This window comes from Poecilia formosa, unplaced genomic scaffold, assembly GCF_000485575.1.
Source record: "Poecilia formosa unplaced genomic scaffold, Poecilia_formosa-5.1.2 Scaffold196, whole genome shotgun sequence".
In the NCBI taxonomy this organism is placed as follows: Eukaryota; Metazoa; Chordata; class Actinopteri; order Cyprinodontiformes; family Poeciliidae; genus Poecilia; species Poecilia formosa.
This window is the reverse complement of record NW_006800135.1, coordinates 363,685-387,332: the sequence shown is the minus strand read 5'-3', so window position 1 is coordinate 387,332 and position 23,648 is coordinate 363,685. Positions and strand designations below refer to the sequence as shown.

The 23,648-nt window shown below is 39.0% G+C and overlaps 1 protein-coding gene across 5 annotated transcripts in view; it reads left to right on the top strand.

The window, feature by feature from the left end:
• klhl29 (kelch like family member 29) overlaps positions 1–23,648 on the top strand; it is a 274,351-nt gene that overhangs the window by 114,262 nt on the left and 136,441 nt on the right. The gene's annotated exons all lie outside the window — the stretch shown is intronic.

Genomic DNA, 23,648 nt, shown 5'->3' with positions numbered 1-23,648 from the left:
TATATATATAATTTTTGTTTCAGGATTGTAGAGTTCACCTGCATCTTCTCTTTTCTTACCTTTGTCACACTTGGTCTTTGATGCCGATTAAGTTCAGTTTACACTTTAATCAATGTGGATGATAATTCATAAAGTAGTTCTTGAACAGCGTAGCATACAAAGAGAACATCGATGTTTATGGTAAGTCAGTGAATTTGAGATGTTTTCACTTGCCGTGCTTTGTAAGTGAATAAAGTACTTTTACAGTAAGCACAGGTAAGTGTTGGGGAAGTGACCAGCTCACAAGACGAATTGAATCATTATTCAGATCAAGACGCAACGAGAATTTTGTAATATTTAAAGAGGTAAACTCAGGGTTGTCAAATTATTTTTTTGATTTTCATGAAGAATCCTTCTATGTACAGAGCCAGGCTTTTTTGCCAGGTTTTTTTTTTTTTTTTTTAAGTTGCCAATCTTCATCTTATGTTTGGAGTGCTTTGCTAAAACACACGGCTGTTTTTTTGTGAAGGGAGCACACAGGAAACGGTGTTTTATATAAATTTTCCTGCTGTCCAAAGCAGGGTATGCCATCCGTCTGAGCAATGGTTGCAAGAAGAAATTATTCTATGTTGAATCTGAATTAGATATTAGTCAACACTTCAATGTACTGGCACAGAATTTATCTGAAACATTTTCTCTCCAGATCCATTTGGCCAGTGTTTCCTTGCTGCTGATTTAGCATCCTTCACTTATAGTTACATACAACTCTAAAGCTCTCATTATCTCTGGTATACGCTGTATTTTTAAACCCATGTTGCCACTAAATGAATAAATGTAGCTCACCAGAGGCCACACACTTTGTATTCCTGGGTATTTCAGCTCTAATAACAGCACTGTCAACTTTATTGCAACCCTAATCAGATTAGATTCTTCAGGGAAATAACAGCTGATAATGTTTGAAGGGGAGGATAATATCCTTATTCGAATTAGTCTACAAATTGGAATGGAATAAATCGTCTGTTCAACATAATATTTTACCGAGTCGGGAGACAAAGCAATTCAAAAGTAATTGAAAGCAATTAGATTATGATTACTAAATTTAATTTACCTTGGGGATTACCTAACTGTTTGTTTGGCAGTTTTAGGTTTGTAAAAGCTTTAGTTGTTTCCAGGAGTAAATCTTTATTTAGATTGCGCTTCATAGCGCTGCTGACAATAGTGAACGTTCTTGCCTACATATGTTCCTGTACAATATGAAATCATGTTCTCTGGTGCTGAGATTTCTCATTTCTGTAGTAGGAACCGTTTGAGACTCTCCTTAGGGAAAAAATACCACAGTTTTGCAGGATATGCACAAAAGTAGGATATCCTATAATATGATCTGATTGCTTACAAATGAGACAGAATGACAATATGTGTTAACTATAATTGCGGGCATAACATTCGCCTTGATTTAGATGCATCGACTAAAGTCAGGAACTCGATTCAATCTGCTGGGTTTGGAAAACATTTCAACTAATCTGACTGCATTGCTTGGTAATGACGATCAATTTGGAAAGTATGTACTTGACTTGAAGTAATATTGGATTGAATTGACTCCTTTTGTCTGAAGACAACATGTTGTGAATTGGCGCTATGCAGTATAGATAAACTGAAATAAATTCAATTAGGTGAAAATGAAGAGTAACCACCTGACTGTGTGGTGGTTTTTAAATATTCAATCCCTGGTTAAATTAGAAGAACTGAGATAGAGGAATACCCGTAAAGCCTTATGCATGCATGCAGTAATTCATGCACCTGTTTTTAAAGGAATCATCGACATAATCTAACCGACTGACAATTAATGTTTGCTATGTTTGCTCAGATGCTTAATTTAAAGTTTTCGTTTCCGTCCATTTTGGTGGCAGAGAAAGTTTAAAGCAAGGAAAAAGTTTGAAGTCCTTTTTTTTTGCCGATCAGCAGTGCAGAGTGTTAGCTTGGCCAGAGTCTGCGTTGTAGTTCTACGTTCTGTAGAGCCGAAGCAAACGTTGGACTTTCTGGCAAAATCTTAGGAATAGTGCGTTGTGAGATGTGAGTGGTTTTGTAATATTCCCTGTTCACTGGGGCGTGCTGATCCACCATCCTTTCTATTGCGTACAAAATTAATGTTATATCATTTCACCGTAAGCCGCTGTCAACTCAATAACAGCTTAATTGATTCTAATAATTACACCACATTATTGGTGCTCCATCACAGTGCTTCTTCCATGGCTTGATTCCTGGTTTGATGTTTGAGTTGATGTAGACTACACAATAAAGCTCTTCTTTATCAGCTATTATTCTCAGAAAAAATATAAATAGTTTGGTGATACATTTCGGCACAAATTGGAGTTGGAAAGTGAGAGATCCACCCCTCCCAATGCACAATAGCATTCCATAATCATTACTGGTGCTATTACCGAGATTCATATTCTAAATGTCAGTCCAGTCTGTCATATTTCCACCAAAACTGAAAACCATGGAAAAGCTCCCCTGTCCCAAACGGCAGCTTTGTTTTGGTTGTTGTGCTGGAAATCCTCCAGCTGTCATCTCAATTAACAAGCTGATTTGGAAGCGGCGTTTGCGCAGTCCCGCAGCATCTCGAGTGTCTCCTGATGACTCGCAGAATGTCAGAACAGCACATGTGGAGAACGCTCTCAAGGTCAGATTGAAATTGGAGCCATTTCATCATGAGTCATTATGGGAAGTGCTGTGCATCAGAGGGCGCAATAAATATTCTTAAAACACGAGCCTGACACCGTAAAAATGTAGTGTACAGTATGCAGCTCGTGCAGCATGTCCTCTTTTTTTTTTTCTTTTTTTTTTTAAAAAGACCATAACTTATAGTTGGCTTGTTAGAGCTTTTTTTTATTACTCACTTGTTGCACATATAATACCAAGCTGGGCTCTTTTTTTCCATTCTGTCTAATGAATTAATATAAAAGCAGAAAAAAAAATGTGAGGACTCTCCTAGCCCTGATCACTAATACTTTAATTTTTTTGTGTTTTGCATGGAGTCGGAATGTGTGGGTTTGCGCCTGTTATCGCTTTGAAAGATAAAAGCCGTGATGAGGGTGTAGGTGTGTTTTGTCTTCTTCAACACAATGATTACCTTGACAAAATAACAGATGAACATGTAGATCTGAATAAACTACCATCTCTGTGCAAACGGCCGCAGTCTGTGCAAGATGGCTGCACAATAGAGCCCTGACATGAAGGGGGGGATGAAATGACTTGGATCAGCAAGGTCACTGGCTCTTCAAAATTCCCCATTTGATTGCAGTATTCTTGTACCTCGGTAAAATGTAACTATAGAAGTAAAACATTATTCACCAGTGTGCACGCACACACACAGGAAGATAATAAGGGTGCGGCTGGCCGAAGTGAATGCCTTGAACCGTATAGGATTTCCGAGGATTAGAATTTTCCTGTTAAAAAGCATTAACCTCCTACAAATCACAGAGCCGACCAGCTTGAAGGGCAGCCATTGAAATTATATCTTGATTCACACACAAAGCGGTAAAATTTAAAGCTGAGGAGTCCTTGAGATTCAGTCACTTTGCATGTGTTGTACTTGCATATATTAATTGTATTATCCTCGCCCGCACTTGGAGAACCGAACCGCGTTTCAGAAAGAATTGTGCGCTAATCGTTCGTTTTTATTTCAGCTCTGTCTCCCGGTTACAAAACAGAACAAAAAAATGCGAGTGCATCTCAATAAAACAGAATGTGGAAAAACTGAAATGTGGAATTTATTCCGGTAAGAGTTTGAAAGCCATTCAGGCTCTGCAGTACTACGCTCATTAATGCAGGTGACGGTACTTCGATGGAGTGGCAGAGGCCAAACCCTGCTGGAAAATGAAATCGGCACCTATAAAACATGTTGGCATGAGAAGGCTAAAACTATTTCTTGGTAGATAGGAAATATTAGAGCATAAATGGACACAATGGACTATTGTCACAATAGACCAACACCAGCAGATGACATGACTCTCTCCAGCACCACCATCTATTGAAAACTCACACTGGATCTCAATTAAGTTAGAATCCTCCAGACGGTAATATCTTGAAATGCTAAATCTACAGTGAGAATGTTACCGAGCGTCACTCCAGTAATTTTTCTTCTTAGCGCAGATAAGATGCTAATAACTCTGCTTATCTCGAGAGATACATCAGCATAGAGCAGCGCTGACTCTAGCCATAGCTCATTCCTTGTGAATCTCCCTTAAACTCTTGAACGGATTGTTTTTCAATCCTCTAAAGGTTTGGAAAATTGCGCTTGGATCTCTTTCTTTCCCGCTTTTACCTTCCACTTAACTTTCCAGTAATTGCTCTTGGCTGCTGCACTCTATTAACAGTCACCTTGTTTAGAAATCATCTTTTGTGGTTTATCCTCTTGTTCCTGCCTGGGTAACTGCCAAGTCAGTGGTCTTCATCGTGATTGTGTAGAGCATTATGCAATCCATCCATACTCTGTGTGTATCCTTTTATTCTTCCAGGGCCCATTAGGGGACTGGGCCACTTTGAAAGAGGAAGGTACACCCTTGGCTGTTCCATCACAGGCTAACAGACGTTTAAGACAAACAACTGTGCATACACACACTTACTCCTAGTGGTAATTTAGAGAGCTCAATTAAGGGAAACATCAAACAGTTTTCTGTCATCCTAAAACAAGTAATAACCGAAAGTAATTTTGCTTGCCTGGACGTTAGTTGCACAGAAGTGTCTACTTCAGAATAATGTGGTTAAAAAATATTAAAGTGCATACATAGTTGGACTGCTACGAAATTTCTCAACTCTTCCCCCAGTGACACTTAACACCTTGCATATTGTATTACGTTTTTCATTTGAAATATTAGACAATTCCCTCACTTGAACGGTTTCCTTGTCTCTGTATTTGCGCTTTCATTTTTTTTTTAAACTGCAGGTACAGTGGAAACCACCTATTACCTCCAACCGTATCCTCACTTCAGAAACATGAGTCATCCTCATAAATATCAGATCAAGGCCCAAATTTAGGCATTTTTCCTTGACTAAACCTAAAATTATTGACAACAACCAGGCAACCAATATGTTGGTTTAAAGTCACATAATTAACATGTACTGTAGCACACGGCTAATTTGCCTATCAACACAGAAACACATTAAACTATTATGGTTGCACGTGATTGAAGTTCCAATATATGTATTTTCCTGTAATGACTCACTGTTACAACCAAGTGAGATAATGTTGACAATAATGAGTGCTATATTTGGTGTATATGTACAGAATTATTCCAGTTTTATTTTGATTCTTTTATGCAATAATAAATAAAATAAAATATAAGAGATTGGGCTTTTCATTATAGTTTAGTTTAATTTCGTTTTGACTTTTTGTCTAATCTAATTCTAATTAGTTCTTGGAGTGTTTGGCGTTTTTATTTATTTTTTTTTAAGGTAAAAATTGATTAGTGTTTAGTTTCTGTTAGCCATTGTATTAATTTTACAGTTTTCATGCTTTACTTTTTAGGTGCAGAATTCAAAAAAGTCAAAGTACGGTGATTATGTACACATCGTTTTGTAATGAAATCTGAGTTCACCATTTTCAAAATATCTATTCAATTATTGTTGATGACCAATTGACTTTTGCCGTCGCCGTGAACATGAAAACAAAGGATATTGCACTAGTTGGTTAGTTCTCACCCATTTATTACAGTTTTCATTTCAGTTTTTGTTATTTTGTCAGTCTTTGTTAGTAACATTAACTTGTTCCAGAAAAGTTGAAACTGGAAAGAAAGGGTTAACATCATATTAAAGACTTTGTATTAAAAATGGGATGTCATTAACTTTCATGCATGTTTAAAGACAAGTGACGTAAAGCTGTTGGTAATATGATGTGACTCAGTTTATAATATTCCTCTGATGTGGACACAGTTATCACAGAGTCCTTCCTTTATTCTACACTTTGAGGCAAAAAGCTAACGCTTCGCATTTTAACATATTTTTCTAATTTAGATGGAAAGAAAAGTGATTGAAACTAAGTGGAGATGCCAACATATTTGAGTCATCTGAAGTGCTAATTGGCAGGACAAAGGATAAATGCTGTAATCAACTAAAAAAATTAAAACTCTCTGGATAAAAAACAACCTATGCCAATGTGAAGATGTTTTTCTTTCGAGCTACATTCACTCATCCATCCTTAGATTTTACCAACATTATTTTGTTATTCTTATGTAACGCCTGTTTATGTAACGGGAAGGATTAAACGTTAAGAACTCTATTTACCGTAATCGACATTCAGATCTGCAAGCCCACTTGAAAAAAAAAAGTGAAGGTAAAGAAAGCATTTAAAAATGAATGGCAGACATTTTAATGAAAGCCTTGCCAGGATAACGAGTTGAAAATAAACGAAGAGATCAAACTTGATGAAAATATATTTCAAAAATTATAATGTTCCTCCCCCGCCCCCACTGGAGAACTTTGTTTTGTTTGTTTTTGACTGACTATAAAATTGCCGCCTAAGAATGTATTATTCTTTTTTTGAAATGACATACTTTAATTATATTCTGCTTATCATATGCTCCTGAGAAAAGTACGTTTTGATATATTGCCTTAGTCTCCATGAGAATGTGTAACTTAGTTTTCGTATATGTGTTTTTTGGAGCTGAGCTGAATATTTGCTCCTTTTGTGACCGGAGGTTGATTCTTCTGTAGGTATATTAAGGCGCCTCTCAAAGATCTGGACTGAGCCATCATTACCCCATAGAGAGGCCATTTTTTCCCCCCACCCTCCACTTTCTACTGAAGGCACCTGCTTAAACTCTATTGTGGTCAAAGAAAAAGAAAACATTAATATTTATCAGGTGGAAACACAAGGAGGAAAAGAAATTTAATAGTTGTTCGAATTCAAATCTTTTAAATTTGTTCTGAGCGTGGTGAGGATGTGACCACAAATCTCCTGGTGTGTGACCTGCATATTTTCCTGGTAAATGAGACATGTTAAATGGTGTGCCAGAGGGAAAATGGGACTTTTCAAGCAGCACACAGTGTTCCGATCATCACAGATAACCAAGCTGGAAGGCCAGGGACCTAATTTAAGGGCTATTTACCATATGCCAGATTTTCAGCAGAGCTGTACCCAGGCAGAAAAATGAAGAAATTCTGCGAGAGGAAAAGCCGACAAAATAGAAGAGAAACCATTAACAGTGGATGTCCATCTCTGTCCGACTCTACCTGAAAAGTAGGATATCAAAAGGAGAGGGGTTCTTTTTTCATTAAAAAGGCGTAACGTAAACTTAATTCTGGACTTTACCAACTAAAGGAACATTTCAAACACGGCAGAAAACTTAAGATCTGTGTTTAAGCAGCATTTTTCTCCAACCTACTGAAGATGTCGTTTGTGAGGATGTTGAAGCAGTTGAGGCTTTCTTCCTTTGTACCATCGTTTTCTTTAATTATATTTTACATCACATCTTCCCCACTTGTGTGCACAGTGCAAGTATTTAGAGCAGTACGCTCTGAAGCTCATATCGCTCTGTAAACAGTTTTACCTTCTATCCTCTGACTCATTCGGGTATATAAAGTTTTTATTTTTTAAGTCTGAACTGGAAGAAAACCAACATCCTGTCCGTTTTTAACTCTTTGTAATTGGTGGGTTCATTGCTGGTGAAAGCCTGCAATGGTTTTAATGGTTAAAAGGCAGATCTCTGACAAATAAATTATTAATTCCAGCAAGAATATTTGAATCTCTTACAGATTAAAATATTACTCATTTATTTGACAATATGTTAAGCAATGTGCAGTCAAGATTTAGACAAGACTGCAGAACAAAAACTGTGATCATATGTTACACAATTACTACATCGTTGTGTGCTGAGCTTTTTTAGAACAACATGAAACATTTGCTTGTGTAGATCAGGGCCTCTTCTTCTAAACTCTGCAACATATACTGTGGACTTTGACTCTTGAGTTGGTTTTCAAACTAATGGGGAGAAATCGGTGCGCTTTAAAATAGCTGCTAATCTGCTAACAATTGAGATTGGTGTTCCACAAGAGTCACTCCTGAGACTATTTGAGCTTTATATGAATCATTTTGGGATGGATCTAGACGCAGCCATCGTTCATATTTGTGTAGATGATGCTGCTCCTCATACAGTGACATTTTTATAAATGGTGACAGACTCTCCAAAGTCATTTAGCAGAGTTAAAAAAACAAAATATTTGTCTTTTACATGTTTCTGCTCATCTTGCAGTGATAGCTGAACATCAAATAACTCTCATAGGGACAGATAAATTGCATCTCAGCAGGCCAATGTAGGCTCATAAAAAACTACATTTGAGTAAAAAAGTTGAAGATTACCTGTTTATATTTGTAGTTCAATTTTTGTATAGTTTGTAATCTTTCCAAGTAGCGTTATCAATAGGATCCAGAACAAAGAGCTGTCTTTATTACAACGTTTCGATGGCGATATATTTCTGAACATTCTGGTTCTGCTGAGTTTTAGCCTTTTTAAATGTCTCCTCTGGGCCGCGCCTTTCAGCGAGTTATTGTGTTTTTGACTTTGAGGAGGTTGTGCAATAATGAGAAATGGGAGATTTTATTTTTTTTTGTTTATGCACTCAAATATATGGCCTCATTTCATCGGCTTAACAACCTCATTTAAATGAGCCTAATGACTCTCACTAATGTCCAGGCATGGCCAAGAGATTGTGACTGCTCTCACAAGCAATGTCCTCTTAATGCACATTGTATATCTCCATTATGAGACCCGGTCCCAGCGGAAAACACAGCCCATTTGTCGTCTTCTTCCACTGTTTGAGATTAATTTTGATATTAATTAGGAGGTTTCTCTTTTGTTCAGTCTGCATGTTGAGTTTCCTCGGCTTAGCGGTTTGGAAGTGAGAGATTTCTATGCTATTGTCTTTTTCTCAGAAAGCTTTTTTTTTTACTCATGATAAAAAAATATATATATACTTTTTTTCAGTAAAAGGCCAAAGAAAAGTTTAATAGATCCATTTAATCAGTCATTTAAAATATATGCTGGCTTTTTAACATTTCTTTCAAGTAGTAAAGCTTTTGACAACTCAATCAAGTGCTGGAAAGGTCACTGATAACCACTAATGTGGAAAATTATAATTTTCAGCAGTAATTTCTTTAAAATTCATGCAAAAATACACAGCCAAAGCGAAATGTTAAATCTCCTCATTCACAAACATTAGCGTCATTAGCCGCCGCTGCGCTTCCCCAACATCAGATTGTGATGACTCCGCTGCGTTGCACTCGATAATTCCGCCTGATGGTTTTCATTAAACGTCAGTGTGTGAAACCAGCACTTGGCTACACAGCCGTGGATCAATTTGAATAAAGGACCATGCTTGGCGTCAACACGAATCAATAGCTGTACGGGCTTCCTGATGTGGTCATAGCCACCAAAAGCAGGCCCATTATAAGAAGCGCTTCTGTCAAAGGCAAATTTAAAAGCACACCCAGTCGAATATGTGACAGAAAATCAATGCTCTCTGATAGGGAGTGAAACCTGACAGCTCAATAAGCTTTGGATTAAAGATGCTCTCTCCTGGTTCCCATCCCAAACCCCTTCCTACAACCAAAACTACCTTACAAGGGACTTAAAAGCTCAAACCTGTACACTATTTAAGATTACAAGCCCCAGTCGACATGTGGGCCAGAGTTGAGAAGTGGAAATAAGAAAGTAGAGATGATGCAGGCGCCATCAGTGCTGACGTTTGACATGGACAATGTGGCTTTCTGCCCAGGGTGTCACTACTTTAGAGGAGCAGGGGAGACGGATTTGATCCCAGAATGAGTTCATTACTTGCATGACCAGTAAATGTCAGTGTGATCCCCCTCAGAACTAGAAGAGGGCTCTGCAGCCTGCAGCTCTTTGGACCTTTCACATTGAGCTCTTCGTAATTTGTCTAAAAAAAAAAAAAAAAAAAAAAAAAAAAAAGATTTAAGTGCTGAACTATAGATATAATAAATGTAGATTTTATCAGGGTTTTTTTTTTTGCGTGGAATAAATCCTGAATTAATTTCCACAACAAAATGACAGTAATTTTTTTCTTTCCAACATTATGTTGGAAACGAAGTTTTATATGTTTTATATATCTTATTTACATAATTTCCCAACAAACGTCAAGATCTCAGAATAAAATGTAACAGTCTTCCTTTTGTAAATGTTTTATGTTTTTCTTTGTATTAAAATATAAGAGCAGAAAAAAAATAGTGGCTCTTTAAAAAATTACCACAAATTTTCTATAGCTACCATTTAAACATTTTCTTTGTTTTTTTTGCAAAACATTAGGTAACATTTGCACAAAAATGTCTCTGGTTTCTAAAGGTTGCAGAGCCTTTCGCTCTAAAAAATATTGCTGTTAATAAAAATTAATTTATGAAAACAAAAAGATGAATCCTTTCCTGGCAGTAGGACAACCCGAGATTGAGACAATCTGTCGCATCAAAAAAGCTGGTCGAATTCAGTAAAATATAATTCTAAAGGAAAAATATGTGCAGTGCATTCAGACATTATTTGACATACTAGATTATGAACTGAACTGAAGCCAGGAGGAAATGCAGCCACGGCCGTGATATGCAAACATTTTAACCACTAATAGTATTCCTTTGTGCACACTATTGATCTGTAATGTCAGCCGAGATGCGCGAGACGGAGAAAGCAGAGGCATCTCCAGGTAAGCTCCACCTCTGTGCGGTGCTCCATCTTTATTTTTGGCTCCAGGAACAGTTTTAAATAACATGACTCATCTATGAAAGTGATTTATTATCAAGCTCATAAATATTAATGCCGTCTATCGGCGTCCAAGCAAAAGACGCCTGACTGGCCTGAAAAGTTTTCCCCTCACCCCCTTGTTTATGTATTTGGTGTCACATTTGTATTGTATAGCAAATGAAAGGAGCATTTTTTTTTTATTTACTTCACTAGTGGAATGATTTATGAATTAGACATTAAACATTGTTGCCACGTATTCAGGGAAAATAAGGAAGAAAACGGCTTGTAAAAACTAAATAACTTAAGTAATGACAACCCGACTGTATTGATTGCAGCTCCTCTTATAGCATATGCTCTAATGGCTTAAGTGCTTTCAAGGGTTTTACTAATACAGGCATTATTATAATTAAACCAGTCTTTCTGGGACGTCTTAAACTTAAATTTATTTTATCCCAGATTAGTCGAAATTGCGGGTCATCGAAAACATTTTCACACAATTCAAAAACGTCACCGAATAACATTTTTGTCCACATAAATGCGTAAAGCTGGTTCGTAATACATAAATGTTCATAAAAGTAAATTTTTTTTGCTCATGATCAAGACCAGCATGGAGACATCAACCAAGTTTCCAAAACAGTGTAATTTTACTTGTTAATTGGAATCTTTTTTTTATAGGAGCATGGGAGATGGACCCTGAAATTACTTTTGCCATCTGTATAGACGTGCATTAGCATTTGAAATAACCAACAACGGGCCAAATCAACAGAAGCTCATTCACAGCCACTTGAAAGGCGTTTCCAAACAGAAAAGTCTTTTGCTTGGTGTGGTGGTGGCGATGGGGGGGCGGAGGAATCCTCCCATAATTCAAGCGAAGGTCTGTTTATCCACCTGCCGCTGCAGAGTTCATGGCTATTTCTCAGTTTTCTTTAGGAGACTTGGGTCTCTAATGATCCCAGCATGTCTCTCCGGTGTACGTCTTACCCCAAGCAGGGCTCTGTGTGGACTCCCTCCTGTGCTCGTAGGAGTCCAAAGCTGCACTGACCACTTCATCTTGTGGGATAAAACCAGTCTTTCAGTCCTCTCTCTCAAACCCTGCAGTTCCAAGACTAAATCCTCAAAGGCTGGAACATCAACACAGGTTGCTTGAATAGCCGCTGGAGCCCTACTTTTTTAGCCGACGTTCTTAGGCACCCATCCGTGTTGGTGAGTCATGTGACGTACCAGAAATTAAATCAGCATTTAGAATAGCTTTATTTTCTTGTGAAGTCTTGTCGCACAATGTCATGCGTTTAATTCGGCTCGCTGTGTTTTAGCATTTAAAAAGGTTGGGGAGGAAAAAACACACTTTTTGAGGTTTGGTGTTGGGAGAGGCGTCTTGTGAGAGGCGTCTTGTGGCAGCAGTAGTGCAGATTCTGCTGTGCCTCATTCAATTCAGCTATTTTTGGAAAGCTTAATGAAAGGTGATAGCTACTCATTTGCAAGTGACATAGTTACCTCATCCCAGATCATCCAAGCGGAGCTGACAGATTGGTCATTATGCTCTTAGTGTTGTAGCCTTGTTATAACTCTCAGAGTTTAAAGTCTAAGCAAGGAAGAGATAAATGTTTGTTACAATATGTATACGTTTCCTTCGTTTTGTAGACAAAAGTATTGCATTTTTGTTCACTTGAAATTTTAGAACCTTTTAAGAGTAAAATCCTTATCTAACAGCGATGGTTTATCTTGAATCAACCATGATTGGCACAGCGACAGTCTAAATCTAGTTGAAAATGTGCAAAACTAAACTAAAGGCCATCCACCTGACTGAGCTTGAGCCTTTTTTTGAAAGAAGGGGATAAATATTTTGTCTCCTCGACGTTCAAAGCTTTCAACAATGTCCCCAAAAAGAAAAGTAGTGACTAATGAGGAATGGAACTGGAGGCCACTCCTCAGATTTTTATTTAAAAAATGAAAAAAACAAAAAAACAAATTGAAGGCCATGTTTTAACTTCACAACTATGCACTTATTTAATTTAGGTAATCACAAAATCTCAGTCATTTACACTGTGTGTTGGGGACAAAAATTTGAAAAAGTTTAAGGGGTGTAAATACTTTTGTGAAGCACGGTAGCTGCTTTAAAATGTCCACATCCAGTCAGTGGCCACAAAAAGGTGTTAATATGCACATCTTGTTTCCCTGCTGGGGTCCAACAGGTCCTTCCACTGATGACCAATTGCAGCCCAAACAATGCCAGTATAATAATAATAATAATCTCTTTATAAAGGCGCCGGTGTTTACAAGCCTTCATTTGTGAGTTCATTTTGTGGTGCAGCTCATATAATTTCAATTAATCGCTCCCTACATCAACAAAAGGATCAGGAATCCTCGCTCTGCAATCTGAACCGTTTTTTTAAACACGGCTCCCTCATGTTGTCTGCTGTTCTATCATTAGTTTTTGGTAATGATGTCATTCTGTTTTAAGCAAAACATAGGCAAAAAAAAAACCTTGACTTCCTGTCTCTCGGGTGTAGATACAGTTAGTTAAAGTTGGAAAGACTTTCGAATAGGGAGGCTGAATTTCTTCTTCTCTGAGCAGAGAATGTAATTTTTTTTCCCCCCCCATTGCATATATGAAGCTGCTCACTGAATATATTTTCAGTGGGCCTCATACAGGGTGACAGGATTGTGTCTCTGAATATATATACATGCTCCCCATATAGTAGATGATCTGAAAAAAAATGTCTGTTCATCCATAATACAGCCCTTTTACCATGTTTTATAGCTATTTTCTCTGACATGCATTATACATTATGTTCTAAATTAATATGTCATACCTTTTATACAGAATGAAATTAGGCTTTTATAATACAGCCACACTGGAAAAGCTTGTGGACTTTTTTGTGGTTTTTACTGACGAGACTTTTCCCACCAGAATTCTCAGCATCCGACAAAAATCAATACGTCCCGTTGTATCAAACCATGTGTTATGCTCACACTTTCAGTTGTTGATTTATCAACTGAAAAACCAGATGTCCAATAAAGACATTCTGCAAAGACATGTGAGTTACAGACCTGCGTTCTAGAGCAATTAAACCTTTGCATGCTGTGAAGTAAAGATCTCTCCAGAGCAGCATGCTCTGCTTCCCTATCACATCTTTCAATAGTTACTGCGGTAGAAGAATAAGCATAGAAGAAGTGCATGGGGTGTGCAGGGTTATGGCCAATCTAGCAGAATACAGAGACGTGGATGTGGAGGAAGAAAAGTCTATAGCTTCCTTAATTCAAACAAACAGCATTGCTAACTCGCACAGATGGTGAAGGCTGATCTTTAGCTGTTGCGTTTTATGTAAGACCATAACGTCCTTGCAAATGCACTTTGCTTCCTATAGCTTCACCCAGCAAACTGCCTTCTTTGTCCCAACAGCAGCAGAAGCAACACTCACCGACCTTTCTTCTGCTGAGGTGGTGCTGAAGCACTGCATTGTTGTTTGCAAAGCTTTAGACCTCGTACGAACAAGTTTGCAATAGAATTCTTTCACGCAAACCTCATGACGGTTTGGTTCCTGAAGCTGTTTTTACACAGGAAATTCAAACTACTCCTCTAGTTTGAAACCTTACAGTACAGGCTATTGAGAGCTCAGTCTGTCGGTGCGTAACACAAAGGTTGCCTATAAGACGAAAGCAGGGATAGCGATGTATGTAGCTTATACGTCCCCCATAACCAAAAGCCGTGATTGCCTGTATGGATCGACTGCCTCGTCCGCTGAAGTTATCTGTTATAGCTGTTTCGTGTCCAACTCCATCATCAGCTTTGGGTTGTTCCGTCTCTTGCAGCAACAATTCAGGTCGTTTCCTAATCCTGGCACACACACACAAAAAAAATGTTTTGAACTTGAAGTGTTTTTGGTAGATGAAAAGAAATCCCTCTACTTTACTCATTCACTTTCACAAAACCCACTTTTCCAGGGCTGAGGATGAGAGTGCTTACTCCATCCTTTTGTGTGTCCTCAATAAGCCGCAATACATCCTGTTCAACAGACTCCAAACTAGAATGTCCTTTTTATTTATTTATTTATTTTTTGCCAAGAAAACAGTTTTCAGTTCATGACGATGGGGGAGTCTCCCTCTTACCAACCATATGCGATTGCTCTTTTCCATTTTAGAAGTGCATCTCCAAAAACTCTATTTAATAAAATTACCCTGCTGCTTTGAAATACAGTAGGAAGAAATATTCTGATTTGTTCTTGAATTTGAAGCTTTTTAAGTCTTTTGCCGGTAAATCAATTTGTTCTTGAATATTTCGCTTTCAAAACTCAGAAAGCTTCCTTCCATTATGTTTTAAAAAAAAACATATTGCCCATTTACTGCCATACTGAAATGAATTTCGTTTATTATTGGCGTAAATGAAGGTCATACGCCGTTTTCATTTTGCCTCAGTTTCCTCCAGCGATCGGAGCTACACGGTTGTCTGTGGGTCTCTGATGGCGCCACGGTGACAGGCCGTGGATATTTCTCTCCCCAAACACTCGCCACACATCAGGCTGGGTCATGGCCTGCTGGAGACCTACGTCTCTGACTGTCCTGTGCCAGTCTCCTCTGGGAAGTGTTACAGTGACATTAGGAAGTCCCCCATCGCTCGCATGTCCAACCACTGGTCACCCTCCGTAAGAAACCTCACTGTGCTGCTTGTCCCCCCCAGATAAGAGATGCTCCCAGAACGTTGACAGGTTAGCCATTGGATCTGAATGTATGAGAAAAAGGAAACGCAAAAAAAAAATAAAAAAAAAAATAAGAAAAGCTGAGGGAGGCTTTGGAGGGCAAACGCTGCAACCTCCGAGTACTCATGGGATATTAGACGGGCCTTCCAACCCTGCTTTTTCACTGAAGCTTATCGGCCTCGCCTCTGCGATCACGCTTCTCTTTTCTGGAACGTGTGCGTCGAGCCAGAAGCTGTCGGAGTGTCTTAGCTTAAATTTCAGAGGAAGGGAAGTCCGTTCCCCTTCACTCGTTCGGCCTGGGGCATGAAATTATAGAGTCTGCATCCGTACCCCTCTCTGTGGCACATCAGTAGCGCATATATCCTCCAGAGTGCTTTTGCTTTGTTTCCTTTGTGTTGTGTTGCTTGGGATCAGCGTTGTCTGTGTTAAATGTCGGTGCCTGAAAGGTTGCATTTTGTTTTGATTTTGAAATCTGACTGCTCAAACCGTCAATCCTGAACAACCAGCCATCAGCGATGGCTGACATTTCTGTTTTATAATAAGAAGGATTGCCTGACGGTGGATATGACATTTCAGCAAACTTGTTCCGTTTCGTCTAGCATGAGCGAGGCATCGTCAATTTGAAGGTGTCACAAAAAATAAACCAACTTGACCATATGTGCCTCTGAAAATATTTCAAGCTTACCGTGGACCATTGTAAAATTTCCACAGAATAACATTGAATAAAAAGTTTCATAGTATTTGCGCACAGAAACATCTGTTCAAAAATAAAGGACAGGATCTAATTGCTGTCCTTTAAAAAAAAAAAAAAAAAAAAAAAACTAGAAAGCATTAAAATTGTTGGAGACATTTTGTAACCAGCTGACAGTCATTGCTCTGGAAGGGCTACCACTGCATTACTACATGTTTTATACCGTTTGTGAAAACTGCTGACTTCTACACTTCCTTCGGTTCATCACTGAACTGATGTGGAGCCATCAGAACAGCATATTGTTAGCTTCAAAACTGGAACTTTGTCAAACCTGTAAACATTACATGCCTGGTTCTCACAGGGTTTTACGCGTCTGCAATAGCACTACTTCGGTGAATTTTTCCTCTTTTAGACTTCAATTGCACTAATGCAAGGTTCAAAAATGCATTTTTTCCGAAGTATTCCTCTTCATCTGGTGGTTCAGACAAAAACTAATTTACATGCTCAATCTTTTTCTTTAAATTTTAAAACGTCCATTCTCCTCCGTTTTTTGTTTTATTTTTTATAACAATTACTAACATGATGGCTTAAATTTCAGTTTTTTCTCTGCAGTTTCATGCAACCGAATACACACCTTTGTCGTATGGCACCCTGATATTTTCGGCACATTGCTGCACCAGTCGATTTTTAAGATGGCTGCCAAACATGGCGCGGTGGACTCTTTGTTTACCAGCGAGATGCTCTGCTATGTTCTCACCGAATAGATTGGACACAGCCACCCCGCTCTTTGGCTCCGGTATTCACCTCCATTATGACAGAACTCCAGAACAAATCCACTTCACATTTAGTTGTCAGCGCGCTGTCATGGAGAGGAGATACCTTTATACAGTAAGTGAATAATCTCCGAAAGAGAGAGTTGTGTGCTTTTGTGCCCTACTTAATGCTCCCGGTCACTTTCGGACCACACTCTGCTCGAGCATTCGGCTGGAGGAGGAGAAGGAAGAGGGGGGGAAAACAAAAAAACAACGATTTTTGTCTTCTGCTTTTTTGCATTTTAGAAAAAGCTTAAAATAATCTGTCAAATGCAATGATACAAGGCGTCGTGATGGATGAGTTTGTTTTACTCTGGTTCTCAATCTTTCGCCCCTTCCAGCGATGCCATTCTTTCGATGTCTTTTCTCTGGGAAAAGCCATTATTCCCCTCTCCTTCTGCATTTTACCAAACCAAATTCACTGCATCAGTCCATGCCTGGCCAAAGGGAAGAAAAACCTATTCGGTTAGAGTTAAATTTCATTTCCTTGCTTACACATACAGTTTTCTTTTTTTTTTTTTTTTTATTAGTTCTTGTTCGCAGTGTGAAATAACAGTGCGATATTATTTTTACCCTCGCAGCCCAGTATGGTGAGGCATGGCAGTGACTGCTGTAATTGAAATTTCTTTATGATTAAATTTGTGTCCATGCATCTCCCAGGAGAAAGCTGGCTGATTGTCGAGGTTTCACTTTTTGGATGCATTTAAATTAAACCGTAATTGCAGCCCGGTGCCGGACCACCACATGTCTGGGAATATTGTGGATTTATTCGCTTTGCACGGGAAAATAAATGGCTAAACCCACCAGGAGACAGACAAAAAAGTAAATTAACACGCCCACATTTATTTAGTTTTTGCTTTTTATCTCTTAGCATCTTCAAGCTGTTGCTGTGAGGTACTTTGCCACCTAATAAACCATGAATATTAAAAGATGAAATAGAATCAAGGAGATTTGATTTAACACAATCGAGAAGTTAGGGTGAGGCTGTCCCAGATTTGTCCAGAAATTTGAAAGCAGACAGTTTGATTTTTGTGCAGTTAAGGTGTTTCACTGTGTAGAACAGGTTAACTCAGGGTCAGTCTGTTGCATTGACAATTTATACCTCAATTTAATATCCATGTTCTAAAAATGAAGCCTTGCTTTCTTCTGTTTTGTGTGGTTAACAAACCTACCTGGATGCTTGTCGTCGTGTTTTACCATAGTTATTGTAGGTATTTTAACATTTTCCTGAATTTTGAAGCTTTGTATCTGTAAAATTCTCACATCTCACCTATAATTAATTTCATTTTCTAAAAGTTATACTAGACCGTATTCAGTTTGGTTTTGATCCCTATTTCAGACTCGTAACTACAATTTTATTTTTTACAATAAACTTTTAGCATACCTTTCAAAAAAAAAAAAAATCAATCACTGGATATCAATACAGATATCCCACATCAACAAAGGACACAAACTGCAAAGGTACAAAATTGAGAATTGGTGAAATGACAAGCACCCATCTGGGTCCAACAGGCAAGTTCATCTCTCACACACTCTGGTTCCCTTTAAAAAAAAACAAAAAAAAAAACAAATAAGTTCAGGAAAGTATTATTCAACTTCTTATTAAAAACCTAAGCTGCTTCTAAACGGAACAGGCGCTGTACGTTCAAGCTCAGCCATGCATGTTCCTCTCATCACCACCATAGAGGTGAAGCTTATGCTGAATGTCCATGGTTGTAGATTTCCTTGGGAGGCTTGATGTCCCGCTCTGTGTTTTCCGAGGATTAAACTGGTTCAATAAATCAGGGAAGTGATGGCTGGCTTGAACAAAGACAAACACAATGCCATGAGCAAACGCTTTCTGTTTATTTGGATGTGGATAACTGAAAGCAATCAAAGCCCGAAGTCCTGGATCACAACACGGCCCCTCCTAAACATACTCGCAGCAGATGGTAGCCAGTGGCAAAAAAAAAAAAAGCTCTACGAACAACAATGCGCACTACAGCAGCGCCGTGCATCAGCACACGGTGACAGATGTCAGTGTTTGCCTTGTCCGAAAGGAAAGCCAACATGCCAAGCAGAGTTACGCTGCTGCCTCTGCTGCCTGGTCAGAGAAGGAAACGGAGTATTTGGGTCTGATTTGTCTTGATATCATCATGCCCTCTTGGGTGCAAGAATCTGACATGGGAACAACAAGCGTAGGATTGAGTAGAAAGGACATTTTCTGGCTTGACTGTGGGTGTTTTGAAGTTGCAGGTTGATTTAGTTAAAAGAACGGGTATAGTCAAAGGAATCATCCATCCAAAAATTCAACAAATCTTTTGAGAATAACTTAACAGTAGTTGCTTATTGGAAAAATATTCTTACTCATTCGTTTTGTTTTTTTTTAGTTTTTTTTTACATTTTGTCATGGACTTGAATGTATTTGAATGGGATTTTATGTGATGCAGTAAAACATAATAGTGACTGTTAAGAAGAGAAAGGATGTCATTTTCTTTTCTTTCTTTTTTTTTATCAAATAAAATCTGTCAAGAAGATGCTCTTATCAAACGATACCTAAATTCAACTCTATGGCATTCACCCTTAATAACCTGTACACCAGTACGGTGCTGGCAGCATCATTCTGTGGGGGTTTAATCAAGGTCAGGGTTAGAGCTGATGTAAAGAGGAGTATAGCAAGAAACATTGTGGTCCTGGGGAACTAAACAAGAAAAACAATTTCAGAGGGTTCAATGCAGGCTCAAATTTTCACAGATTATGTGCAAAAAAGAATAAATAAAAAAAACGAATAAAAAACAACGGGAAGCAAGAAAGTTTATTAAATTCTGTGTATACAGTTTTTATTCCCTGTCTGGTCTAGGGCTTCCTATTGTCTTTGTGACCACACTAATGGCTCAGTTGCATCCATATTTTATATGTTCTTGACATAAAGGTTTATGAGAGTGAAATTGTCTTTACTAACTGGGAGCATTTAAATTTATGGATAACTTGCATCTGTTCTTGGATTATTGAATATTTATTCTGTTTATGCTATGTTACAGGTAGAGAGCATTTTGGTACGACTGTTTTAGAAAATGAGCTTAAAATGCTAAAATCTTCTTGAAATAAACAGCTAATTATTTTAGAGTTGCCATATTTCTGTCCACATTCAAATTTAGACGATGTTGCAGTTTATCCCTAAAATAACTGGGCACCTTTGAGAGCTGGAAATATCGTTCACAAGTCCCCTGATAATACTGACCACCTTGTCACAAATGGCTCCTGAGCAGCCATCCTTCACCTTTTATCTAATGGGGACACGGAGGTAAAACACCCATGACCATAGGGGGTTTGTGTCAGAGCAGTAAACAGAAAGTCACTCTGGTCAAACAAGGCGATGGGCAGCGCAGCACAGAGCCACCGGTGCTCAGGTTATGGGAGCGATACGAGGCGACCGCTTTAGAAAGGACATCCTTACGCTTCCAGTTTCAATCTGCTCCGTTACGACATACTTATGGTTTATGTTTTGAGTTCAAACGAATGCTTTTCTCCCATTTCCAGGTTGATGACAAAGATAAATTCCCGTCGTGGAAGCGTTCATTACAATCTGACAGCGCGTGTTTAATAAATTGAGAAATATGGATTTTATTCAAAGCCATTTGTAATTTAAGCACTTGCGTTTCAATTTACGGCATATTAAGCCGGTCTATCACCCTAGTTTATGTTTTCCCTGAATTGAAGAAAAATGCATCAATGTACAAATTGCTGGTTTGTGTTTGTGTAACTCTTAGAATATTGGAAGCTCTCGGTTTTGTTGCATTTTCTGCTTTTTTTTTTTTTTTAAAGAAAATCGGATTTGTTTTTGTGTCTGTGTTGGACCTGCTGATTGTTGATCCTAGCTTATGAAGGAGAAATTGACTGACTCCAGTGTCTGGGCATCTCTAATCAAGAACAAAATGGACAATGAATATAAAGTTTATTCACTGTGAAATGTTTCTTTTTAATTGCACTATTAAAAAGAAGCCATTCATGTAACTGAACAACAACCTTTTAGGGGGGTTTTTTGCACATTTTTTTGGACCCATTGATAATTCTTCCAATGTGTGGTCTATAGGCAGGGAGGCTGCATATACACCCCCCAACCCCCACCCAGAAAACATCCCCAGTCAGCCCGACGACTAACACAGAATGGCTTGGCTCAACTCAAAAAAATTATTTATCTGGCTCCCTTTCTCCTCCTCCTCCTCCAGCGTGGGCTTTGTCAAGTCAGAGGAAACCATCTGCTGCCCGGTGATAATGGTTGGCTAGGGAGGATGGGGACTACAAATAGGGAAAGGAAATAAAATTGAGAGAAAATGGCAGCTACTGTCCCAGAACCTACAGTACCTTGCCGCCTGCCTACAGCAAGCCTGCCATCTTAATAAAAACCTTTTCCTGATATCTCCTGGCGACTCGGGGCGTGTGTGTGTGCACATGCACACCTGTGTGTCCCGTGGATGTGTTGGCGTACGCGCTTCACTATCTAACCTTGATCATTTTTAAGTCAGGATTGTTCCTGAGCCAAGCTGATATGCTGTCAGTGTGATGCCGCTGACTAAAACCCCTTTTCTTTCCTTTCTCTCCTTTACATGATGCATTAGATCACTTACAGATGGACCACTTTTCAATGGAACGGATCTTTTCCCCGTTCCTTCACCCCCCTACTGTTTTCACAAAATATGTGGGAGTATAAATGCGAGGTTTGGGGGACAGCAAGTGCGCTTTAATGAAAAGTTGCCTGAACGTAGATAAAAGTAAAGCGCACTCGGAATGAAACATGCAAAGCGCCGAGGAGGCAGAGGAGTGCAAACATTTATTAAAACAAATAGCAGGCTAGAGAACACAGCTCTTCACACCAAATCGGTCTCCCTGTGTCTCCAGGGCTGTCAAGTGCAATTGTGCGCTTTGGGCATTCTCCGAGTGAACCATTTCAGTTTTCTCTTGTCTTTAGCTGACAGGTTGAGCTGAACAAAAAGACCTGACAGTCTGTCTCCACCTAAACCCAGCGTCATGCTCTCACTCCATCACTCTGTTTTCTGCTTTGTCTTGACGTGTTTCCTTTAGCTGCTTTTTTTTTTCCCTCTTGCCCCCAGCACTTACAAACTGTCAGATAACTTTGACTATAGATACGTCAAGTAAGTGACACTCATTGAGCTTGTCTGCTTTTATGAATCTGTTCATTAGACAGCAGATGCTGCGCCGCATCTGTAGCATGTAATATATTTAAGTTCTGAAGGCCCCTGTGATAAATCTCACTTAAAGCTGGGAGGGAAATGTCTTCAGAAGCGGGATTGATCCAGTACCCGATGTCTTGCCAAATTATATATTTTTTTTTTGTATTTTGTAACATTTAAAACCTTGAACTCTCTAATCAATTCCAGAAAAAAAAAAATTCTCTCTTGATGTGATCAAATTGGTAGAGTCCACCTATGTCTAATTTCTGCATAAATACAGGTTTTTATGAAGAGGTTTGTTGTACATCAGGAGCAAACACCATCATGAAAACCAAGGCGCACAGCAGAAATGTCAAGGAAGAAGTTTTGGGAAGTTGAAAGCAGGATTAGGATGTAAAACAAGTATCACACCACTACAAAATGACCAAGAAATCACCAAAACCAATAGACCAGACAAGGACGGCATTGGTAGCCAAGAGGCCAAAACACAGATGGATGAATCTGGATTACCAAAAGCTTTGAACATCTCACTTCTTACTCAATCTTTAAGTTAATAAGGCATGGCGTGACTTCAAAAAGTCGCACCAGTCAAAGAAGCAACTAAGATGTTCATAGTAACTTTGGAAAGTTGGGAGAATCTGTTGACAGGAAATGTATTAGTTCTGACCTTCTTGTAAAAGTGACAAGTAAAGAGTTAAAAGAAAACCTCAAGTCCTTCCATTTGTAACATGACACAAGCTTGTGTTGCAGGACTGAGACAGACGTTCACCTTCCTGCAAGACGGTAACCCCAAACCGTACCCTCAGAATGGTTTCAATCAAAGTTTACTAATATGTGTCGGGATTGTTCTGTCAAGGTCCAGACCTACGTCCCATCAAGAATATGTTACAAGACTTACCACCTCCAACCTTTTCTGATGCCTCACTTTTTTTAGATATTTTGGAGAAAAAACAAAATTCTATATCGACACCCACTACTTCGTATTGGACAGTCACAAGAATTCCAAACAAATTGCATTAACGTTTGTGATAAAATGTGAAAAGGTTAAAGGGTACGAATACCCCTTCAAGGCGCCTCATGAGGCTGCATAGTAATTCGCTATAAACCAAATTGTTTGGGCTGCATTCCTGCCCCGGCGCGGTCAGCCTGACGGGAGCTTTGTCGACACGGCTGTTGGAATGCACGATGGCGCGCCTGATGAAGTGGACTCGGGGTCGAGGGTTGGGGGAGGGCAGGAGGGGTAATGGAACTGAGGGATGGAGGGATCAGACATGAGGACGCAGGAGGAGACTTGTGACCAGGTCCTTTCTATTAACTCAGGCTGGCCGGGGCGAGGGGAGCGGGAATGAGGCTTGGCTCTGCCCTCTGCCTGCCAAGTTGTTAGACCAAGTGGCCTAACTTCTGATAGGGAGAGACGAATATTGCTCAGAGGTCTGCTGGTGATTGACCCTGTGTTTTCATCAACCTGCGCTGGCCTGATAACATTTCTTACTCCCCATCTGGAGAAAAACATATGAGAAAAGAAAGGCTTAGGAAACTTTTAGCAGCCTCCTGCA